The following is a 24446-nucleotide window of genomic DNA, read 5'->3' as shown; positions in this document are numbered from 1 at the left end:
GCTGTCAAATCTGAATTAACAAGCTTTGGGCAGCTGAGGTGGGAGGATGGCTTGAGGCCAGGAGTTCAAGACCAGCTTTGGCAATATGACGAAAGCTTTTCCCTAAAAAAGATATTTTAAAAATTAGCTGGGGGTGGTAGCACATCCCTAGTCCTAGCTACTAGGGAGGATGAGGTGGGAGGAGCACTTGAGCTCAGAGGTTTGAAGGCTGCAGTAAGCTATGATTGTGCCATTGCACTCCAGCCTGCGACAGAGCAAGACCCAGACTCTAAAACAAAAACGAAAACAAAAACTCACTAAACTTCAGGAGTCAGAGGACCTGCTAATTTCAAGGGCTCAATCATTCCCCTAGTTCACTGAAACAGGTCATAAAAATGAAATTGAGAAAAATCAAGTAAGAAAAAAAATTCCACTCTTGGCCAAATTCTTACACCATTTTTTAAAAAACTCTATTATTAATGTATGGGGGCTCTCTTTCTTTTCCCCCTGCCCCCCGTCCCCGCTTTTTTTGAGACACACATGTGAACACAGATAAAACCATTTCTAACTGCTCTCTCCATTTTCTACTAAGAAGAAGTAACTAAAGAATATCTTAGACTGCAGATTAAGGTACCACTGGGTAAAACCAATTATATTTTCCAAAAATTGAATGATTACTTATATCCAGCACTCCTCTGTAATCAGAACTTTACACATATTCTGAATAATGTTTTAGTCCAATGTTTCTCAAACATAAACATGGGCATTAAAATCGTGCAATGCAATTTGACTGTAACATGGATCCTGGTGATTCAGAATTATTATTAAAACGAAAACACATTATTTAAAAAATTATTTTAGGGTCGGGCGCGGTGGCTCATGCCTGTAATCCCAGCACTCTGGGAGGCCGAGGTGGGTAGATCACGAGTTCAACAGATCGAGACCATCCTAGTCAACAAGGTGAAACCCCGTCTCTACTAAAAATACAAAAATTACCTGGGCATGGTGGCGCGTGTAATCCCAGTTACTCGGGAGGTTGAGGCAGGAGAATTGCTTGAACCCAGGAGGTGGAGGTTGCGGTGAGCCGAGATCGTGCCATTGCACTCCAGCCTGGGTAACAAGAGCGAAACTCCGTCTCAAAAAAAAAAATTTAGAGAATACACAGAGTCCTGAAAATATATCGGAACTTAATTTCCAAACTGCAGTTTAAGAATTATCTTTCTGGCCAGGCACAGCAGCATGAGCACTCTGGGAGGCTGAGGCAGGTGGATCAAAAGGTGAGGAGTTTGAGACCAGCCTGGCCAATATGGGGAACCCCATCTCTACTAAAAATACAAAAAGATTAGCTGGGAATGGTGGCAGATGTCTGTAGCCCCAGCTACTCGGGAGGCTAAGGCAGGAGAATCACTTGAACCCAGGAGGTGGAGGTTGCAGTGAGCTGAGATCATGTCACTGCACTCCAGGCTGGGTGACAGAACAAGACTCTGTCTCACACACACACAAAAGAGATAAAATTGTAAAACTTATAAAACATACGAGGCCAGGAGCAGTGGCTGACACCTGTAATGTCAGCCTTTTGGGAGTCTGAAGTGGGAGGATTGTTTGAGGTCAGCAGTTCAAGACCAGCCTGGGAGTGCTGGCTTTGATCATCATAGCAAGATCTCGGCTATACAAAAAACAAGAAAACACAGGAGTAAATCTTTGTGACTTCAGGATAGACAAAGCCTTCATAGATATAACACCAAAAGCAAAAGTGATCAAAGAAAAAATGCATACATTGGACTTCATCAAGATTAAAAACCTTTGTACTTCAAATGTCACCATCAAGAAAGTGAAGAGAATTTTGATAGTGAAGGAGGCTGTGTGGGGAGAGGGAGCATATGGAAACTCTCTCGACTTTTTGCTCAATTTTTCTGTGAACCTAAAACTGCTCTAAAAAAAAGTCTACTTTTTCTGAAAGAAAAAGTCTATTCTTTAAAAAAAGAAAGTGAAAAGACAACCCACAAAATGGAAGAAAATATATGCAAATCATATAAAGTGAAAGAGATCTGTCTGTTGAATCTACAAGGAACTCTTAAAACACAAAAAAGAAAGACAACTCAATTAAAAAATGAGTAAAGGATCTGAATATACATTTCTCCAAAGAAGATATAAAAATGTCCAAAAAGCACAGGAAAATATGCTCAATATCATTAATCACTAGGGAAGTACAAATCAAAACCATAATGAGATATCATTTCATATCCACTGGAAGGGCTATAATTAAAAGGGCAGACAATAACAAGCCCTGGTGAGGAGAAACGAACCCGTATATACTGTTAGTGAAAATGTAAAATGAAAAACTTTGGAAAACAGTTTGGCAGTTTCTCAAAAAGTTAAACATAGAGTTACCATATGACTCGAGAGAACTGATAACACATTTCCACATAAAAACTTGTACACAAATGTACACAGCAATTTTATTCATAATAGCCAAAAGGTGGAAAAAATTCACATATCCATCAACTGATGAATGGATTAAAAATGTGGCATATCCATACAATGGAATATCATTCAGCAATAAAAAGAAATGAGGTACTAGTACATGTTGCAACATAGATGAACTTTGAAATCACTGTGCTTGCTTTAGCAGCAAATATACCAACACTGGAATGGTATTGAGATTAGTGTGGCTCCTGTGCAAGGATGACAGGCAAATTCATGGAGTATTCCATATTTAAAATAAAAAGAAAGCATTATGCTAAGTGAAAGAAGCCAGTCACAAAAGACCACATGGTGTATTTCATTTATATGAAATGTCTAACTCTTAAGTAAACCCTTAGAGCGGCAAGTAGAGTAGTGATTGCTCGACTGGTAATGGGTACAAGGTTGCTTTTGGGGTGATGAAAATGCCCCAAATTGATTGTGATGGTGATTGCACAACCCTATGAACTTAACAAAAACAACAACACTGAGTTGTACACTGTAAATGGTTGAATTGTATAGTATATGAATTCTATTTCAAGAAGTCTGTGTGTGTGTTTTTTTTTTTTTTAAATAAAGACAGGGTTTCACCATGTTGGTCAGGCTGGTCTTGAACTCCCGACCTCAGGTGATCTGCCCGCCTTGGCCTCCAAAGTGCTTGGATTACAGGTGTGAGCCACCATGACTGGCCAAAGTCTGTGTTTTTAAAAAAGGAAATTTTGCGAATGGACGGGTCGGAAGGAGAACTACACAATTTATTTTTCAGTGAAGCTGGAAAACCAGAAGCAACAAATAAAAATATTCACATACTAGAAAAGAAGCAGTCTATGTGTATAAGCAGGATCTGCTATGAAACACATCTCTGCCTCCCAAAAACTCAGAGACCAAAGGCTTGGGGCTCATCTCACAAACAATTCCCAACCATTGCTCCCCTCAAACAGATGAAGCAGAAGATCTGGATTCTTTGGTAATCTGCCCACTACAGGAACTGAGTCCTGCCTCCAAGCAAAACCAAAGGCTTTCAGCCAAGCAGAACCCAGGGCTTTCCCACTGCTTTCTGACTACCATTGTTTCTGCCAGCTCTTCCTCTCCTTATTTGTCAGTAAATGATGGTGCCAATAAAATTTCAGTCTTTACTGTTTTAGAGCCGGCCATTTAATGTGTAACCTTTTTTTTTTTTTAGACAGTCTCCCTCTGTTGCCAGACTGGAGTACAGTGGTGTGATCTTAGCTCCTTGCAACCTCCCATTCCCTGGTTCAGGCAATTCTCCTACCTCAGGCTCCCAAGTAGCTGGGATCACCAGCATGCACCACCACACCCGGCTAATTTTTGTATTTTTAGTAGAGACAGGGTTTCACCACGTTGTCCAGGATGCTATCAATCTCCTGTCCTCATGATCCACTCACCTCGGTCTCCCAAAGTGCTGGGATTACAGGCATGAGCCACTGTGCCCAGCCTAATAGGTAACATTTTTTTTTTTTGAGATGGAATCTCACTCTGTCACCCAGATTGGAGTGCAATGGCACAGTCTCGGCTCACTGCAACCCCTGCCTTCCAGGTTCAAGTGATTCTCCTGCCTTAGCCTCCCGAGTAGCTGCGATTACAGATGCCTGCCACCATACCCTGTCAATTTGTGTATTTTTAGTAGAGATGGGGTTTTACCATGTTGGCCAGGCTGGTCTTGAACTCCTGATCTCATGCTCTGCCTGCCTTGGCCTCCCAAAGTGCTGGGATTACAGGTGTGAGCCACCGAGCTTGGCCATGGATAACATTCTTAAAAGCCTTCTAAATTTTCATTGTTTCTGTTTTTGAAAAAATAAAAGTATTATTTGGAAGTTTCTTAACAGAGACAAGAAAAACACTATAGTTTCAGACTCTTGGAGGTCCTTATGTCAAAGACATTTAAACCAGAGTGACTCCACTTTGAATAGGGGCTGGATAAAACAAGAATTCAACTTGCTACCTTCTTTTTTTTGAGATGGCGTTTTAGTCTTGTTGCCCAGGCTAGAGTGTAATGGCATGATCTCAGCTCACTGTAGCCTCCACTTCCTGGGTTCAAGCAATTCTTCTGCCTCAGCATCCTGAGTAGCTGGAATTACAGGTGCCCAGCTAATTTTGTATATTTTTAGTAGAGACAGGGGTTTCACCATGTTGGCCAGGCTGGTCTAGAACTTCTGACCTCAGGTGCTACACCCGCCTTGGCCTCCCAAAGTGCTGGGATTACAGGTGTGAGCCACCGTGCCTGGCTGCTACCTTTTATACAATTTTGATTTTGGGTTCTCTGTCGTTTATTTTGGGTAGATGGGAAAGTGGCTATGAAACCTCTGGCTTGGGAGCCTGACTACAGCCTCCCATTGTCTGGGTGCCCCAGAAGAGAGCACACCTGGCCGGCCACTTCCTTGGTAGCCCACCTTGTCACTCCTTTTCTCTGACATTTGCCCTCTAGTTTATAACGATTGGCCATTTTACTTTTCTGCTCTTACTGCCAAATTGCATGCTTATCCTTATTTCTTTGTCATGTTTGTAGTTTTTGCTTTGACTAGTTGTGCAATTGTTTAAAGTAGGACATGTGGTTGTGAGTGGTCCCTCACTGTGTTGATCCTGGGATGCCAGAGTCATGTTGTTCTGTGGCCCCCAACTGCGTTAGGTTTCATGCCTTTGGGGTTCACTGTTGGACACCCTGAGATTCTCTGGGGTTTGCAGCATTTGGTACTTTTGGTCGCCCCTGCTCTAGAGTGTTTGGAATTGGCATTCCCTCTAGAATTGTGGGTTAGAGTCCCACCCTAGGGGAATCTTGGTCTTGCTTTTTCTTGTTTTCTACCCTAAAGTTATCATTTTCTGTAACAGTATTTTCTTGTCTTATTGTCACTTTATTTAATTCTTGCTGCAGGAGGTAAGAAACTGCAGGGGTAGATAAGAGGATAGAAAGATAGAAAAGTCCTATGTCTAGTAGAGATCCTTGTTAGACATGGGGACAATAGTGAGTCCTGAACGACCTGTTGTTGAGGTGCCTTTTAAGCAACTGAAGAATTAAAATTAACAAAGTTTAGCCAAGTGAACAAGTCCTGATTTTTTTTTTTTTTGGAGACAGAGTTTTGCTCTTGTTGCCCAGGCTGGAGTTTGGTGGAGCAATCTCTGCTCACCACAACCTCCATCTCCTGGGTTCAAGTGATTCTCCTGCTTCAGCCTACCAAGTAGCTGGCATAACAGGTGTGTGCCACCACACCCAGCTAATTTTGTATTTGTAAAAGAAACCAGATTTCTCCAAGTTGGTCAGGCTGGTCTCAAACTCCCGACCTCAGGTGATCCACCCACCTTGGCCTCTCAAAGTGCTGGATTACAGGCATGAGCCATTGTACCCAGCCCAAGCCCCAACTTTGTCAGAGAAATAATTTGGATCCAACTATCTTTTATGAAACAGTGTGTCTGTATTACTATCTCATGACTAGAGTTTCAAGATAAAAGCTATTCGATCTTTGTTCATGTACATATATACATGTCTAGATTTGTTTGTGTGCATTTACATATGTTATATATTGTTTACAGGGTACAAAATGGACTTACAAATAAAAGAGCATTCATAAATAAGTCCAAGCATTTTTCAAGTTCATGTAATTTAAACTCAAATTTAGGACTACTAAAAATTCATATATAATTCCATATATAAAATGTGCCAAAGAAGATAAGCTGCTATTGGGAAACAAAAATTGGGCCGGGCGCAGTGGCTCATGCCTGTAATCCCAGCACTTTGGGAGGCCGAGGCGGGTGGATCACAAGGTCAAGAGATCGAGACCATCCTGGTCAACATGAAACCTTGTCTCTACTAAAAATAGAAAAAATTAGCTGGGCACGGTGGCGAGTGCCTGTAATCCCAGCTACTCAGGAGGCTGAGGCAGGAGAATTGCCTGAACCCAGGAGGCGGAGGTTGCGGTGAGCCGAGATCGCGCCATTGCACTCCAGCCTGGGTAACAAGAGTGAAACTCCATCTCAAAAAAAAAAAAAAAAAATTTTTTTGTGTCGGCTGGGCGCGGTGGCTCACGCCTATAATTCCAGCACTTTGGGAGGCCGAGGTGGGTGGATCATGAGGTCAAGAGATCGAGACCATCCTGGTCAACAAGGTGAAACCCCATCTCTACTAAAAATGCAAAAATTAGCTGGGCATGGTGGTGCGTGCCTGTAGTCCCAGCTATTCGGGAGGCAGAGGCAGGAGAATTACTTGAACCCAGGAGGTGGAGGTTGCGGTGAGCAGAGATCGTGCCATTGCACTCCAGTGTGGGTAACAACAGCGAAACTCTGCCTCAAAGAAAAAAAAAATTTGTGTCAATTCAGATGTTATTTAAAGTAAGGTTTAGCCGGGTGCTGTGGCTCATGCCTGTAATCCCAGCTTTTGGGGAGGCAGAGGCAGGAGGATAGCTTGAGCCCAGGAGTTCAAGACCTGTCTGGGCAATATAGCGAGACACTGTTCTCCACATAAAAACAAAACAAAACAAAACAAAAGGACAAGAAAAAAAAATAAAAATAAAAAATAAAGTAACTTTTAAAATGTGAATTTAGAAAGAAAATAGAAATAAGGTAGAAAGAAAAAAACAGTAAGTAGGGAAAAGAGATGAGTAGAAAGTTATGGATAAAAGATGCATTTTTGGTAAGGAAGGTTATAAGGAAAAGAAATTTTATGTGAGAAAGGATTTTTATGATAAATTCTTTTTTTTTTTGAGATGAAGCTTCACTCTTGTTGCCTAGGCTGGAGTGAAATGGAGTGATCTCAGCCCACTGCAACCTCTGCCTACTGGGTTCAAGCAATTCCCCTACTTCAGCCTCCAGAGTAGCTGGGATTACAGGAGCATGCCACCACACCCAGCTAATTTTTGTATTTTAAGTAGAGACAGGGTTTCACCATGTTGGTCAGGCTGGTCTCAAACTCCTGACCTCAGATGATCCACCCACTTCGGCCTCCCACAGTGCTGGGATTACAAGTGTGAGCCACTATGCCTGGCCTTTTTGGTAAATTCTTGTCCTAAAGTAGAATGACTGATTATTTAGGAAAGAAGAAAGTATAGGACAAGTAAAAAAGTCGAAGCATGTCATAGGTGGTCTAGATAAGTCGTGATAAAGTTCATAAAAGATGCCTTACTAAAATTTCTTTTTTTTTTTTTGACATGAAGTCTTGCTCTTGTTACCCAGGCTGGAATGCAATGGCATGATCTCGGCTCACCGCAACCTCTGCCTCCTGGGTTCAAGCAATTCTGCTACCTCAGCCTCCTGAGTAGCTGGGACTACAGGCTGTGCCACCATGCCCAGCTAATTTTTGTATTTTTAGTAGAGACAGGGTTTCACCATCTTGACCAGGATGGTCTCGATGTCTTGACCTTGTGATCCACCCACCTCGGCCTCCCAAAGTGCTGGGATTATAGGCGTGAGCCACTGTGCCTGGCCCTAAAATTTTAAAATATAATTAAATAAGCCATAATGAAAGAAAATTTATTTATAATAGTCTATCTAAATTTTGGTCCCCTAAGTTAAAACACGTTTTTAAAAGTATTGGTTTGCTTTCAGTAAGATTGAAAGAAATGCTGACTTTAAATTCTAAAATCTGTTTTCTTTTCCCTTGAAAAGGTATGCTCTTTGCAAGCTCAAAATGGCTGCTCTAGACTCCTGGGAAAAACAATATGGTGCTTACCTTTTGCTCTAGCTCAGTAGCTAAGGCTTTTCTCTTTTGTGATGGTGGCGTGGGTTAAATTCCTGGCTTAGGAATGAGTTCCTTTTGGTTTGACACTTGTAGGAATTTTGCCATTTATTTATTCTTTTTCCCTCTATGGACAGCTTCTGATTTCCTGACTTGAATTTTCTTTTATCTGAGCTACCTTAGGCATGATTCTAGATTTTTTTTTTTTTGAGACGGAGTTTTGCTCTTGTTACCCAGGCTGGAGTGCAATGGCGTGATCTTGGCTCACCACAACCTCCGCCTCCTGGGTTCAGGCAATTCTGCCTCAGCCTCCTGAGTAGCTGGGATTATAGGCACACGCCACCATGCCCAGCTAACTTTTTGTATTTTTAGTAGAGACGGGGGTTTCACCTCGTTGACCAGGATGGTCTTGATCTCTTTACCTTGTGATCCACCTGCCTCAGCCTCCCAAAGTGCTGGGATTACAGGCGTGAGCCACTGTGCCCGGCCAGCCCTGCTCTGGTTTTCATTGCATTACTTGATCTTTTTTTTACTTTTGGGAGTATCAGAAATTACTTTGCATTATGAGATAACTTTTAGCTTTGGTGTGTAATAGCTAGGTAGGACACATATTTTTAGGGATAGCTAATGGCAGTTGCTTACAGTGAGTGGTTATTACTACAGGCCAATACTTCTTTCTTCTCACATTTAAATGAAAAAAGCATGCTCTTGGGTGCCTAAAAGGTATGAAATGGGGAATGGGCAGATTGCCTTTGGGTTGGCCACCAGCCTCAGGGGAACGTCTTTGCAGTCAAATGTACAGTAAAAGCACTGCAATATCTGGTCCCATGGTTTGGGAATCCAGAATCTAGTGTATAAATGGGATCCTTGATTTTAGGGGATCTGTTTTGCCTTCTAGCTGTGCCTATTTATTTGGCCCTAGAAACTGCAGGCTTTAACAAGAAACTTAAAAACAGGCAAATGAGAAATCTTACAACTACTAGATCTTCTGTCTGTGCATTTATTTATTTATTTTTTAGAGATGGGGTCTCACTATGTTGCCCAGGCTGGAGTGCAGTGTCTATTCACAGGCACAATCCAACTACTGATCAGCATGGCAGTGTAGACCTGCTCTGTTTCCAACCTGGGCTGGTTCACCCCTTCTTAGGCAACCTGGTGGTGTCCTGCTCCCGGAAGGTCATCATATTGATGCCAAACTTAGTGTGGACACCCAATCGGCATAGCATACTACAGCCCTGTATATGTATTTATATGTGTTGTGTGTGTGATGTTTATGTAAAAGAGCTCTAAATAATAGGCATAAAGAAAAATAAGACTTAAATCAGACTCTGTTAGCAAAATAAATACTTTAGTGCGTTTTAGTTCACATGACTAATAATCTTTTGAAAATAAAGACAGTTTAAAGATTACTGGTAAAATAAAATAAAAATGTCTTCAAAATTTGGATATTTGTCTAAATCATGCAGGTCAGATATTAGGTTTGCTAAATGCATTAAGTTCATAAACTGTTTTTATGACTTTTGGTAATTGTTCACCTTATCTGTATTAGAGCCATTTGATTCAGGATAAGGCCTGGGGACATAGAGTATAAGCCATTCCCCCAACTATGCTGGAAAGAGTCAGACTTTATCTGCAGTTCTGTCCTGTATCCTAGGTTCTGCACCTGGTATATAATTAAAATTTCTTACACTAAAGAAATTAAAATTACATGTTTTTTGGTAAAAAGGCATGAGAATGTATTTTTTCTTCAAAAAAGACAGCAATTTTGTCTAATTTAAAGGGTTTAAGAATCATTTTAAATTTAAAAAGACAGGATAAAACTAAAGGCTTAAACAAGTTGTAGAACGTTTGTGAAAATTTAACCTTGTAAAGAATTGTTGCCAGGCACGGTGGCTCACATCTATAATCCCAGCACTTTGGGAGGCCGAGGCCTGTGGATCACGAGGTCAAGAGATCGAGACCATCCTGGTCAACAAGGTGAAACCCCGTCTCTAATAAAAATACAAAAATTAGCTGGGCATGGTGGTGTGTGCTTGTAGTCCCAGCTACTTGGGAGGCTGAGGCAGGAGAATTGCTTGAACCCAGAAGGCGGAGGTTGCGGTGAGCCGAGATCGTGCCATTGCACTCCAGTTCGGTAACAACAGCGAAACTCCGTCTCAAAAAAAAAAAAAAAAAGAATTGTGTAGGAGCTGGTTGACTAAAATTAAAAGAATACTGGTCAGGCACAGTGGCTCATGCCAGTAATCCCAGCAGTCTGGGAGGCCAAGGTAGGCAGATCACTTGAGGTCAGGATTTCAAGACCAGCCTGGCCAACATGGTGAAGCCCTGTCTCTACTAAAAATACAAAAAATTAGCCAGGTGTGGTGGCACGCACCTGTAATCCCAGCTACTTGGGAGGCTGAGGCAAGAGAATCACTTGAACCTGGGAAGTAGAGGTTATGGTGAGCTGAGATTGCGCCATTGCACTCCAGCCTGGGCTACAAGAGCGAAACTCCATCTCAAAAAGAAAAAAGAAAAAAAAGAATCCATTTTCTTTTTTAATAGGACACAATTAAAGACACTGGTTCTTTTACTAAGGTTTTGACTGAAACCGCATGCTTTCAAATATAAACAGACTATTTTAAGGGATTAAAGTTGACTTGAAGAGCCAATAAAAATCCCTTAGGAAAACTGGCCTCATACCTTATCTACCACTCACTGTACAGAGTTTCTGACCTGCATTAAGTAAACAATATCACTTTCTGACAGGCCCAGGAGATACAGATTATCTTGGAATCTTAAGAGAAGAGGAATTTACCCAACTCATACGGGTATGTACAGGTATGTACAGATGAATTCACCGCTGGACTCAAGGCTTTAAAAAGTCTGAGAAGGCTGGGCATGGCAGCTCATGCCTGTAATCCCAGCACTTTGGGAGGCCAAGGTGAGAGGACTGCCTGAGCTCAGAGGTTCAAGACCAACCTGGGCAACATGGCAAAACCCTGTCTTTACTAAAAAACACAAAAATTAGCCAGACGTGGTGGTGTGCACCTGTAGTCCCAGCTACTCATGAGGCTGAAGTGGGAGAATTGCCTGAATCTGGGAGGTTGAGGCTGTAGTGAGCCAAGATTATGCCACTGCACTTCAGCCTGGGTGACAGAGTAAGACTTGTCGGCTGACCGGGTGCGGTGGCTCACGCCCATAATCCCAGCACTTTGGGAGGCTGACGCAGGTAGATCACGAAGTCAAGAGATCGAGACCATCTGGTCAACAAGGTGAAACCCCGTCTCTACTAAAAATACAAAAATTAGCTGGGCATGGTGGCGCGCGCCTGTAGTTCCAGCTACTCAGGAGGCTGAGGCAAGAGAATTGCTTGAATCCAGGAGGCGGAGGTTGCGGTGAGCCGAGATCGCGCCATTGCACTCCAGCCTGGGAAACAAGAGTGAAACTCTGTCTCAAAAAAAATAAATTAATTAAAAAAATAGTAATAAAAAAATAAAAGGAGTTTATATGACAAATAATTATTCTTGCTGTACTTTATATACATGATCAGGCCAAGTTTAATAAAACTAAAACTTACTTTGCAAACAAACTGGTTCTACTATAATTTGTCTTTAGTAAAAATGGGAGACTAGAGAGAGAAAAATTATGATTTAAAAACTATAGTATACCTTTTATTAGATTCTAATCACATCCATTGTTTTTGAATTTTTTCTACAATTTAGACTGATCCTGCTTACTCCTGTGAACCACCCAGTGATCTCTGGCTGCTACTCAGAAGAAACAATAGGGAGAGAAATGTGAAAATCTGGATGAGTATTCTAATTCTGGGTATGACCTCATATCAGCTGGGTTACAACTGCCCAGTTCATGGAAAGTCTTCTTAGTTTACTTGGGATAATTTCACTTATTTTGCTTGACAGCTGTGGAATATATTGCTGTTGGACTCATTGTATAGGAATGTAAGATAAGCCTACTCAACATTTTCTTTTATTTATTTATTTATTTTTTTTGGGCGGGGGAGGAAGGCAGGAAGGGAGGGAAGAAGGACGGTAGGGAGGAAGGAAGGGATGAAGGAAGGAAGGAAGGAAGGAAGGGAGGAGGCGGGGAGGGAGGGAAGAAGGACGGTAGGGAGGAAGGAAGGGATGAAGGAAGGAAGGAAGGAAGGGAGGAAGCGGGATGAAGGAAGGAAGGAAGGAAGGGAGGAAGCGGGGAGGGAAGGGAAGGAAGGAAATCAAGCAATGAGAGAGACATTGCTGACCTGGATCTAGAGGTTTACAAGTTGATTTCTTTTTTTTTGAGAGAAGGAAAGAAAAAAAAGTAAGTAAAGGAGAGGAAGAAAGAGGAAGAGAAAGAGGGAGAGTAAATGGAAATATTGCTTTATTTTGAAAAAAATCGAGTATTAATTATGGCCAATCAATGTTTCATTTAAACTTATGGGTAGGTGTGATGTGGTATTGACAAGAATGTATATTTTGTGTATTTGAAGTGGAGAGCTCTATAAATATTTATTAAGTTTACTTGTTCCGGATCTGAGTTCGAGTCCTTGATATCCTTATTAATTTTCTGTCTCATTGAATCTAAGTCTCGTATCTGGGTGTTAGGATCGTTAGCTCTTGTTGTTGCATTGATCCTTTTACCACTATATCTTTGTTGCTTTAAAATCTATTTTCTCCGATACGAGAATTGCAACTCCTGCTTTTTATTTATTTATTATTTATTTTTGCTCTCCATTTGGTTGGTAAATCTTTCTCCATCCCTTTGTTTTGAGTCTTTGTGTATCCTTGCATGTGAAACTGGTCTGGATGTAAAATGCCATTGGGTTTTGGCTGTGTCTTTTGATTGAGGGATTTAGTCAATTTAAATTTAGGGTTACTGCCATTTGATGTTGACTGGCTGTTTTATCCATTCGCTGGTGTAAATTCTTCTTTATGTTGTTGCTCTTTACTTTTTGGTGTATTTTTAGAAAGGCTAATACTGGTTGTTTCTTTCTGTGTGTAATGCTTCTTTCAGAAGCTCTTGTAATGCAGGCCTGGTGGTAATAAAATCTCCGAGTTCTTGCTTGTTCATAAAAGATTTTATTTTTCCTTCAGTTGTGAAGCTTAGTTTGGCTGGATATGAAATTCTGGGCTGAAGGTTCTGTTCTTTGAGAATGTTGAATATTGGCCCCCACTCTCTTCTGGCTTGTAGAGTTTCTGCTGAGAGATCTGCTGTAAGTCTGATAAGCTTGCCTTGGTGGGTAACATGACCTTTCTCTCTGGCTGCCCTTAGTATTTTCTCCTTCGTTTCAACCCTGGTGAATCTAACGATTATGTGCCTTGGGGTTGCTCTTCTTGAGGAATATCTTTGTGGTGTTCTCTGTATTACCTGGGGTTGAATGTTGACCTGCTTTGCTAGTTTAGGAAAATTTTCCTGAATAATATCCTGAAGGGTATTTTCCAGCTTGGATTCATTCTCTCCGTCGCATTCAGGTCCACCTATCAAACGTAAATTTGGTCCTTTCACATAGTCCCACATTTCTTGGAGACTTTGCTCATTCCTTTTTATCCTTTTTTCTCTAATCTTTTCTTCACCTTTTATTTCATTAAGTTGGACTTTGACCTCTGATATCCCTTCTTCTGCTTGAACAATTCGAGTGTTTAAACCGGTGCATACTTCTCGGAGTTCCTGTATTGTATTCTTTAGTTCCATTAATTCACTCATACTCCACTCTAAGTTGTCTATTCTCAATAGGATTTCATCAAACCTTTTTTCAAAGTTCCTAGTTTCTTTACGTTGGGCTACAACATGTTCTTTTAACTCACCGAAGTTTCTTATTATCCATTCCTTGAAGAGTGATTCTGTCATCGGGATGCGCTCGTTCTCCATCAAGCCTTGTTCCATTGTTGATGTGGAACTGTGATCATCTTTAGAGGGAGAGGCGTTCTGATTTTGAGTATTCTCAGCTTTTTTACGCTGGTTTCTTCCCGTCATTGTAAATTTATCCTCCTGTCTCTTTGAAATTACCAACTTTCAGATTAGGTCTCTTGAGTGGACGTCCAGGTTGTTAGTTCCCAGGGACAGAGCAGCGGCGTTAAAACTGATGGTGCTTTTCTGCCCAGGGTTCTCCTGTCGGGCTTCCTTCTTGTGTCCGTAGTAGGCGACTCTGCCTTCCCAGGGCTCCAAACCTCGGTCAGAAGGGAAACCGGTCCTGTTTACTCTGCGCCGAGCGCTCCCGCGCCGAGGTGCCGTCACAGCCGCTGCCGGGCTCTGGTGTCCTGCTGGGGACCCGGGCCGGTCCTCCGAACCTGTTTACTTTGCTCCGAGAGCTGCCGCACCAAGGTGCCGGCAGAACCGCTGCACCCACGAGAGTCGCGCTGGCCACCCGTGTGTTTCCTCCACTGGGGGATCTCCTGCTCCGTGAGCGACCAGAATTTGTCTGAAAGTGTGGCGTCCTCTAGTTCTCCGCGCCTTCCCTGAGAGCTGCAATCCCGGGATGTTAGCGATCGGCCATCTTGGATCGTTTCCCAACATTTTTTTTTTTTATAATGATGGGGTTTCACCATGTTGGTCAGGCTGGTCTTGAACTCCCGAGCTCAGGTGATCCATCCCCCTTGGCCTCCAAAGTGTTTGGATTACAGGCGTGAGCCACCATGCCCAGCCAACATTTTCTTAATTGAACATTTATGAATCTTCTAGACTGTACCTTCTGTTGAGACTCAGTTATGAATAATCCTCACCATTTTGACTGAGCTCCTCTCTACCTTGAACACAAGAGACCCTAATAATTAGGTAATTGCTCCTGCTCAGCCTGTTCATCCTGAAGAAGTTACAGAAGATGGATCTTCATCCCTTTACAACCCTTAGGATTAAGGTGCCCTTGTAAAAGGGAGGGGGGAAATATGTCAGAGACGTTCTAACCAGAGTGACTCCATCTTGAATAGATGCTAGGTAAGATGAGGATGAGACCTGCTGGGCTGCATTTCCAGGAGGTTAGGCATTCTTAGATTCATAGTCACAGGATGAGATAGGAGGTCAGCAGGACCACTTTGACAAGATACAGGTCACAAAGACCCCACTGATAAAACAAGATGTGATGAAGCAGCTGGCTAAAACCCATCAAAAACAAAATGGTAACGAAAGTGACCTCTGGCCACCCTCACTGCTCATTATACGCTAATTATAATGCATTAGTATACTAAAAGACACTTCCACCAGTAGCATGACAGTTTCCAAATGCCATGGCAATATTTAGACATTACCCTATGTGGTCTAAAAAGAGGAACCCTCAGTTCCAGGAACTCCCTACTCCTTTCCTGGAAAACTCATGAATAATCCATCCCTGTTTAGCATACAATCAAGAAATAACCGTAAGTATACTCAGTCAAATAGTTCATGCTGCTGCTCTGCCTATGGAGGAGCCATCCTTTTATTCCTTTACTTTTCTTAATAAATTTGCTCTTGGGCTGGGCAGTGTTTCATGCCTAGAATCCCAGAACTGTGGGAGGCTAAGATGGGCAGATCACTTGAGGTCAGGAGTTTGAGACCAGCCTGACCAACATGGTGAAACCCCATCTTTACTAAAAATACAAAAAAAAAAAAATTAGCTGGGCGTGGTGGCACATACCTCTAGTCCCAGCTACTCAGGAGGCTGAGGCAGGAGAATTGCTTGAACCTGGGAGACAGAGATTGTAGTGAGCTGAGACTGTGCCACTGCACTCCAGACTGGGAGACAGAGTGAGACTCCATCTCCAAAAATAAAATAAATAAATAAATAAATAAATAAATAAATAAATAATTTGCTCTCACTTTACTCAGTTGGCTCACTCTTGAATTCCTTCCTGAGTGAAGCCAACAACCCTCATGGCCTCCTAGGCTGAACCCCAATTTTGGGATTCACTCTGTGACACTTAAACACAGTGGACCATTTGGTCCAATATTCCATAGTCTCCATGTATAGTTGCATTAAATCACATTTGACAAATATTAACCCATGGATGTTAAGATCTTACACCAGAGGTTAAAACCTTTGGGCTCCACCCTTTTGTTTTGCCCCATCCAACTCTCTTCTGTTCATTATTTCACTTCCTCTATGGACCAGGTTGAAGTAGAGATAAAGAACTGGAGTATTTTTCTCTGTATCTTTGAATAATCTTTTTTCCAGGCTCCAGGATCTCAATTAGAGTGCTTAAATCCCCTCTGTAATCTAACTAGTTGAAGTATGCTCTTCCTTTCTCCAGGACTATACTCTGTATATTTTCAGTTTGATATTAAATATTTTGTGGAAAAAAAAGGTAAAAGCATAAAATGGTCAAAGGACCTCCTTAAATCAGTTACTGAAAAAAGGGATCCAGATGAACTACTTTTCTTCCTGTCTTGGATGCCATTTATTTGGGTACCAAAGTGTATGGATCTCTAGGGGTGACACCCTGGAGAGCCACATACCCTCAGCAGAAACACTCTTGTTGATCCAGTCAATGAGGAAACAGGAGACAAAATATAGATCTGACTCTGTTCATGTGCCCTTTTTTTTTGTCCTCGCTAACATTTTTTTCCCTGCATTTCAGGGACTAGAACTCTACCACCCTATTGTTAAGAAATATAGTAAAAGAGTCACTTGTTTCTTGTAACATTTCATGAATACAATTTATCGCCATGTGTTAGCGAGAGTCAACACAGTTTACAATTTCTGTCAAGGTCAGAAGGAAATTAGATTGACATGGCAGATCCTGACAGGCAGGATTTCCTCTCCAAAAGCCATTTAGAGAATTAAATAATTTAAATGGAATTAATTTTTGATGAAATTCATCATTAAAAAATTCACAGGTAAATTTTGATCTATTAACAATAGTTATTTTTCAGCCTTGAATTTCCCTTGCAGCTCTGGGGAAATAATCTCAGTTCTGACTTCAGTTTCCCTCCTCCACATAGCCCTTCATGAACAGGAGAGGGATCTTCGTTAATATAATGTATGCAGCTACAGTACAGCCCAGACAAAATACTATGGAATAAAGCAATGCTGTGTGCATTCATAAGCCTCTTTATCTGCAAAACACATGTATGTCTATTATCCTGTTTGAGCCTCACAAGAATTTAAGGTAGGTAGAACAAAATATTATTAACCCTGTATCACAAATAAGAAAGTAAAATTTAAAAGGGGCTCATCCCAGGTCACACAGTTTACTGAGATGCAGATAAGTGCTCAAAATCAGACTCGGTCTTCCAGGCAGAGGGCCCTCTCTACTGCCTTCAAGACTTTTTTTATTTGGCTCTCCATTGAAAACAGCAGGAACTTCCATTCTGAAACAAAGGATATAAATGCAGCCAACTGATTGCCCCACATTTCTGACATTTCAAGGTCCTTGCAATTTTCATCTTTCTTTGTTTAACTTCGTAAGGCATGGCTAGAAAAGAAGCCAGTTACCCTTAAAATGGTGCATAAATAACAGAGTACAAAGGAAATAAGTTCTAGTCCATGGGCAAACACCCGAATTGGCACTGAGTAGTCTTGGTTTAGGGCTGGAATCCTATTCATTCTAGCCTGGAGAGGAGAAAAAATTCCTCTCTTCTTTCCCACTTTCAAAAGTGGAAAGAACTGAACATTTCCGATTTCCTAACCATAAAGGATGACTGATAAAGGCCTTGTGAAAGCTGTTAAAACCCTATATTGATGCACATATTAGGGCATTGCAGTGCTGGAGCCAAAGCCATCTTCTGGTCTTGATGGGGCTTGCCAGGCAGGCAGGTCACAATAGTCACTGGGCAAGAATGCTGGGTAATCCCTGGATAGATTTCCCCCCACTTGTGTCTACATGTCAGGACCCATTTTTCTCCCTAAGGCTAATTGTGGATCTGATGCTTTTGTTTTTTTATTCATTTCCTCTTTAAGGTAATATAACCAAGAGGTGACCCTGAACCAGCAGTAGGTTAGCAAAGATTTCAGGGGCTCTTAAGCTTTCCCTTTCCGGTCACACACAGACCACACAAGCAGGAATGATTTAGATGCAAATTATATGTAAATAGACTTTGACAGGCCTAGACTGGGATCATGAGAAGATCCCTGTGGAACAAATTATTAAACAGAAACAAACTTGATAGTGAAACTATTGTCGGTGTAAGTAACCTACCAAGAATGTTTTAAAAAGACAGAAAGATCTTTTTTTTTTTTTTTGAGATGGAGTTTTACTCTTGTTGCCAAGGCTGGAGTGCAATGGCACGATCTCGGCTCCCTGAAACCTCTGCCTCCCAGGTTCAATTAATTCTCCCACCTCAGCCTCCTGAGTAGCTGGGATTACAGGCACCCAGTAGCTGGGATTACAGCTAATGTTTTGTATTTTTATTAGAGACAGGGTTTCACCATGTTGGCCAGGCTGGTCTTGAACTCCTGACCTCAGATGATCCAACCACCTTGGAGTCCCAAAGTGCTGGGATTACAGGTGTGAGTCACCACACCCAGATGAGATCTTCTTATTGTCAAATATTTCTTCTATTAGCAAATTATATTGCCTCAGATTCTATTTAATCATTCGAACTTTATTCCTTTGGATTAAATAGTTGCCTTGTTAAAAATACAAAATAAGCTTGGTGCAGTGGCTCATTCCTGTAATCCTGACACTTTGGGAGGCTGAGGTGGAAGAACTGCTTGAGTCCAGGAGTTTGAGAACAGCATGGGCAACATGGTGAAACCCCATCTCTACGAAAAAAAAAATTTCTTTTTTTTTTTTTTGTTAAAGATGGGGTTTCACCATGTTGGTCAGGCTGGTGATCCACCCACCTTGGCATCCAAAGTGCTTGGATTACAGGCGTGAGCCATTACGCCCAGCCAGAAAATTTTTTTTAATTAGCTGGATGTGGTGATGTGTGCCTATGGTCCCAGCTACTTGGGAGGCTCAGGTGGGAGGAGGTACAGGTTGCAATGATCCATGACAGTACCACTACACTCCAGCCTGGGTGACAGATCAACAGTCTTTAAAAAAAAAAAATCCCAGAAATGGCTACACAATAAGCAAATATTAGTATATCTGCTACCTGCTTCTTATAGGCTGGGAAAGAATCAGAGAAAGATTTGAAGGTAGGACAATATCTGAAATTTGATTACTTTCTAGAGATGGTCAAACCTGAGTAAGGACCTGTAGAGGGAAGTTTTAAATGGGAGGGAAAAAAAGAGGTAAGCCAGGGGTACTTTATTTTTTTTTTTAATTATTATTTTTTGAGACAGAGTTTCGCTGTCGCCAGGCGCCAGGCTGGAGTGCAGTGGTGTGATATCGGCTCACTGCAACCTCCTGCCTCCCAGGTTCAAGCAATTCTCCTTTCTCAGCCTCTGGGGTAGCTGGGACTACAGGCACATGGCACCATGCCCAGCTAATTTTTTTGTATTTTTAGTAGAGACGGGGTTTCACCATGTTGGCCAGGATCGTCTTGATCTCTTGACCTTGTGATTCACCTGCCTCAGCCTCCCAAAGTACTGGGATTACATTTTTGAGCCGCCTCGACCAGGAGCACTTTAAAGACACGGAGACCCTGCTTTGCACTTTGACTTGCAAAGGATGTTTTCTTTTTGTTTCTTTAGAAACAAGAGTGATGTACAAATAAAACCATAAATAAATATCTTTCAGAGTAAAACAATGTACAGGAAATGCTTTGTATTAGTGGATTTTTGGCAAGTCAATGAACTAAAGTAACACAGAAACAAAGACAGTTTCAAACAGGAGATGCCAACACTTTTATAGTTATGTATTAACTAGGTTACTCATTCCAGCTTAACAACTCATTGAACTCTTAGACTTAACTAGTGCATAAGTTTTCAATTTACACAAAGTTACCCTATGAGGAAAATCTACAATAACTGACTCTACCCTAGTGTGTTACTCACAAGACAAACAGATTTGTTCTCCTGAAAAATGTGTTCCAGACAGTAAGAGTCTCCAGAAACTTCCTTGAAAGGTGAAATTATAGCAAAGTCCAGAAATGTAATTATCAGGAAGGAAAACTTCTCAGTTTATGGTAACTTATTTTAAAAACTGAAAGAAGAAAAAAATCCTAGATATTTTAAATAAAGGAGATTCCCTTTACAATTCTGTAATCATGAAAGTATTAAAACTATTCCAGTGATTTAATCAATTTAATTAGATATATTCAAACTCATTAAGGCATGCCCAAGAATTAGCCTCATAATATCAACAAACACAAATCAGGAAGCCTGTGCATTGAGAAGATAACTTCATGTTTAAATTATTAGCAGATCATCTATCCCTCAAGTGCTATGAATCAATTCTTACAACATCAAGCCAGGGAGAGGAAAATTAAGTAACACTGTCTTCCTACAAGGAATACTGTATTTCGGTTACATTGTTGGTTTACTCTCTTGAACATAAGTCAAAATGACTGCAAAAATCTATTTCGAAACTTGCAAACAAAAGAGAAAATCAGGTGCTTGCTTCATTATTTATTCTGTGTTCTTTCTCATACATATAATGAAGGAGAATCCAAATGAATGCTTTATTCTAAATTAGAACAGTGAGATGAGAAGACAAAAGTATAAAGACACTGAATATAAAAATAACAGCAGAATAAAATGCTGAAACATCTAAGCATAATTATGTTGTTATCTTTTTTTTTTTTTTAAAGACGGGGTTTCACCATGTTGGTCAGGCTGGTCTTGAACTCCTGACCTCAGGTGATCCGCCCACCTAGGCCTCCAAAGTGTTTGGATTACAGGCGTGAGCCACCGCGCCGGCCCTATGTTGTTATCTTTAAAGAAAAAAACCCCTTCCCAATGGCATCTTGTGTCTCCTAAGTCAGTGATTCCTGCTGCTGCTGATTTTTAGAAAAGAACTGCAGTATCCACTTGAATCTATTTAAAGAGATCTAATTATAACAGGTAAGATTTCTGCTTTTTTTCCTTTTTTTGAGACAGAATCTCGCTCTGTCGCCCAGGCTGGAGTACAATGGCACGATCTCAGCTCACTGCAACCTCTGCCTCCTGGGTTTAGGTGATTTTCCTGCCTCAGCCTCCTGAGTAGCTGGAATTACAGGCATGTGCCACCATGCCTGGCTGATTTTTGTATTTTTAGTCGAGATGGAGTTTCACCATGTTGGTCAGGCTGGTTCTGAACTCCTGATCTCAGGTGATCCACCTGCCTCAGCCTCCCAAAGTGCTGGGATTACAGGCTTAAGCCAACTCGCCCAGCCAGATTTCTGCTTTTCAGCATAGAATACAAAGTTTGATTTGAGAGGGAAAAAGGACATAAGAATGACTTGGAAAGATCAGTAACTTCCAAAGAATCTCTGTTGAAAAGCAAACAATGAAGGGCTGTCACAGAAACACATACATATACTTAGATTTTTATCCTGGAGTAGAACGAACAGGATGATTATACATTTTACTCTACTGAAGGACTACTTATTAGGGTTGGCTTTTGCCTTGGGATAATGCAGGAATATGATATACTCATTCAAAAATAACAACAGCCAGGCATGGTAGCTCACGCCTGTAATCCCAGCACTTTGGGAGGCCGAGGCGAGTGGATCATGAGGTCAATAGATCGAGACCATCCTGGTCAACGTGGTGAAACCCCATCTCTATTAAAAATACAAAAAATTAGCTGGGCATGGTGGTGCGTGCCTGTAATCCCAGCTACTCAGGAGGCTGAGACAAGAGAATTGCCTGAACCCAGGAGGCGGAGGTTGTGGTGAGCCGAGATCGCGCCATTGCACTCCAGCCTGGGTAACAAGAGTTTTTTTGACACTCCATCTCAAAAAAACAAACAAACAAAAAAATGGCAACCAACATTTATTCACCGCTTACCATGAAAGACACTGGTTCTGAAGACTTAACTTATATTATCTTATTTAATTTCAAAACCATCCTATCAGGTAGTTAATAGAATTATCCCCATTTTACAGATAAGGAACAGAGAAGTTATGTAACTTATCCATGCTACTAAGTGTTAGAGTCAAGATCAAAACTCAGTTAATTATGACTCTAGGGTCACAGAGAGCACTTCTGAGAAAGAAAACTAAAATGCATTCAAAGTTAAGTCCGTATGTTGAATTTTTATTTACCTGCCTAGTGGCTGCCACTGTAGATTGTCTCACCTCCCTACTTTGGTATCTGGCAACCCCACTAGAGGACTTAATATAGTGATAAATATATCTCTATGATGATACTCATATATCTGTAAGTGATTTCATATATATTACTTTATTTGAGCCTTTCAATAGTTCTATGAGAATAGTTGCTGGGTGGATTATAACCCCATTTTTACTAAATGTTAACAACAAAAAAAAGGATGATGGTCTTATTTATTCCTCTGAATTGCCTATAATATTCACATTTTCTCACCATATTCACAGCCATTCCTCTAACCTAAATTCTCATCTCTTTGTGTCAAGGAATACTACAACCACCTCCCAGTTTTTTCTCTGGCTCCAGGCTCTCTTTCCTTTTTTTTTTTTATTTTTTTGAGACAGAGTCTTGCTCTGTCACCCAAGCTGAAGTGCAGTGGTGGGATCTCGACTCAGCTCACTGCAACCTCTGCCTCCTTCTAATTGGGTTCAAGTGATTCTCCTGCCTCAGCTTTCCGAGTAACTGGGATTACAGGTGCACACCACCATGCCCAGCTAATTTTTGTATTTTTATTTATTTATTTATTTAGAGATGAAGTCTCACTCTTTTGCCTAGGCTAGAGTATACAGTGGTGTGATCTTGGCTCACTGCAACCTCTGCCTCCTAGGTTCAAGCAATTGTCCCACCTCAGCTTCCTGAGTAGCTAGGATTACGGACATGCACCACCACACCTGATGTATTAGTCTGTTCTCACGCTGCTGATAAAGACATACCCAACACTGGGTAATTTAGAAAGAAAAAGAGGTTTAATGGACTCACAGTTCCACAGGGCTGGGGAGGCCTCAAAATTATGGCACAAGGCAAGGAGGAGCAAAGCCACATCTTACATGGTGGCAGGTAAAGAGAGAATGAGAACCAAGCAAAAGGGGTTTCCCATCAGATCTCATGAGACTTATTTACTACCACGAGAAAAGTATGGGGGAAACTGCCCCCATGATTCATTTATCTCCTACCAGGTCCCTCCCACAATACTTAGGAATTATGGGAGCTACAATTCAAGATGAGATTTGTTTGGCGACACATCCAAACCATATTACCTGGCTAATTTGTTTGTATATTTTATAGAGGCAAGGTCTCACTATGTTGCCCAGGCTGATCTCAAACCTCTGGACTCAAGTGATCCTCCTGCCTCAGCCTCTCGAAGTGTTAAGATTAAAGGCATGAGCCACCCCACCATGCCTAGCCACCATTCTCACTCATGATCTAACTCAGACTAGGTTTCATGGCCTGGCTTAGCTCAGGGAGTAAAGATCATGGAAGGATACATATGCTGTGTTAATGGATTTGGAGTTTATATTGATTTTATAAGATGGGAGCCATTGAAAGGCTTTAAGGAGAAAAATAATCATAATTACATTCTGGCAAAATTACTTCAATCACTCTGAAGGAAGATTTAGAATAGGAGAAGACTTGAAACAGAGAGACCTATTAGGATATTGTTCCTAATAGGAACAATATTGTATTGTTGGGGCAGATCCCAAGTAAGACTTACACATCAGGCCGGGTGCGGTGGCTCAAGCCTGTAATCCCAGCACTTTGGGAGGCTGAGGTGGGTGGATCACGAGGTCAAGAGATCGAGACCATCCTGGTCAACATGGTGAAACCCCGTCTCTACTAAAAATATAAAAAATTAGCTGGGCATGGTGGCGCGTGCCTGTAATCCCAGCTACTCAGGAGGCTGAGGCAGGAGAATTGCCTGAACCCAGGAGGCGGAGGTTGCAGTGAGCCAAGATCGCGCCATTGCACTCCAGCCTGGGTAACAAGAATGAAACTCCGTCTCAAAAAAAAAAAAAAAAAAAGACTTACGCGTGATAAAAACAGAAAAATGATGTCCCCAGATAGGAAAGAAAGCATGAGAACAGAACATAAGTGGGATGCAAATAGAATAAAGAACTGAGACATAATCTGTCCCGCTATTGAGGTTGTGTTGGGTACTTTAGAGAATTAAGGCTAGAGAGGGTACAGCCATACCACAGACAGCTCTGAGAGCTGAGCAGGAGTCCAGACTTGCCATGGTGGCCATTTGGGAATCACTATGGATTCTTAAAGAAAGCAGCATGATGATACATGTATAGGTGTGTGGTTGGCAGGGACATGAAAGATGCTGAAGAAAGGAGAGCCTGGGCCAGGCACGGTGGTTCACGCCTATAATCCCAGCACTTTGGGAGGCTGAGGCTGGTGGATCAATTGAGGTCAAGAGTTCGAGACCAGCCTGGCCAACATGGTGAAACCCCA

General features: G+C 41.5%; 1 protein-coding gene and 1 pseudogene across 11 annotated transcripts in view; one reads left to right on the top strand and one right to left on the bottom strand.

Annotated features, from left to right (window-relative positions):
* The window catches only part of TANGO6 (transport and golgi organization 6 homolog), a 257175-nt gene that overhangs the window by 71462 nt on the left and 161267 nt on the right, over positions 1 to 24446 (bottom strand). For 2 of the 11 annotated variants that reach the window (XR_013530108.1, XR_013530109.1), the window contains one exon: positions 976 to 1089. The exons of the other annotated variants lie outside the window; for them this stretch is intronic. The gene's annotated coding sequence lies outside the window, so the exon portion shown is untranslated. The remainder of the gene's footprint in view (positions 1 to 975; positions 1090 to 24446) is intronic. 11 annotated transcript variants of the gene reach the window in all.
* LOC118149785 (U6 spliceosomal RNA) lies at positions 2600 to 2699 on the top strand (annotated as a pseudogene).

The sequence above is a fragment of the Callithrix jacchus genome, chromosome 20 (assembly GCF_049354715.1).
Source record: "Callithrix jacchus isolate 240 chromosome 20, calJac240_pri, whole genome shotgun sequence".
Classification (NCBI taxonomy): domain Eukaryota; kingdom Metazoa; phylum Chordata; class Mammalia; order Primates; family Cebidae; genus Callithrix; species Callithrix jacchus.
This window is presented reverse-complemented; position numbering and strand designations above follow the sequence as displayed.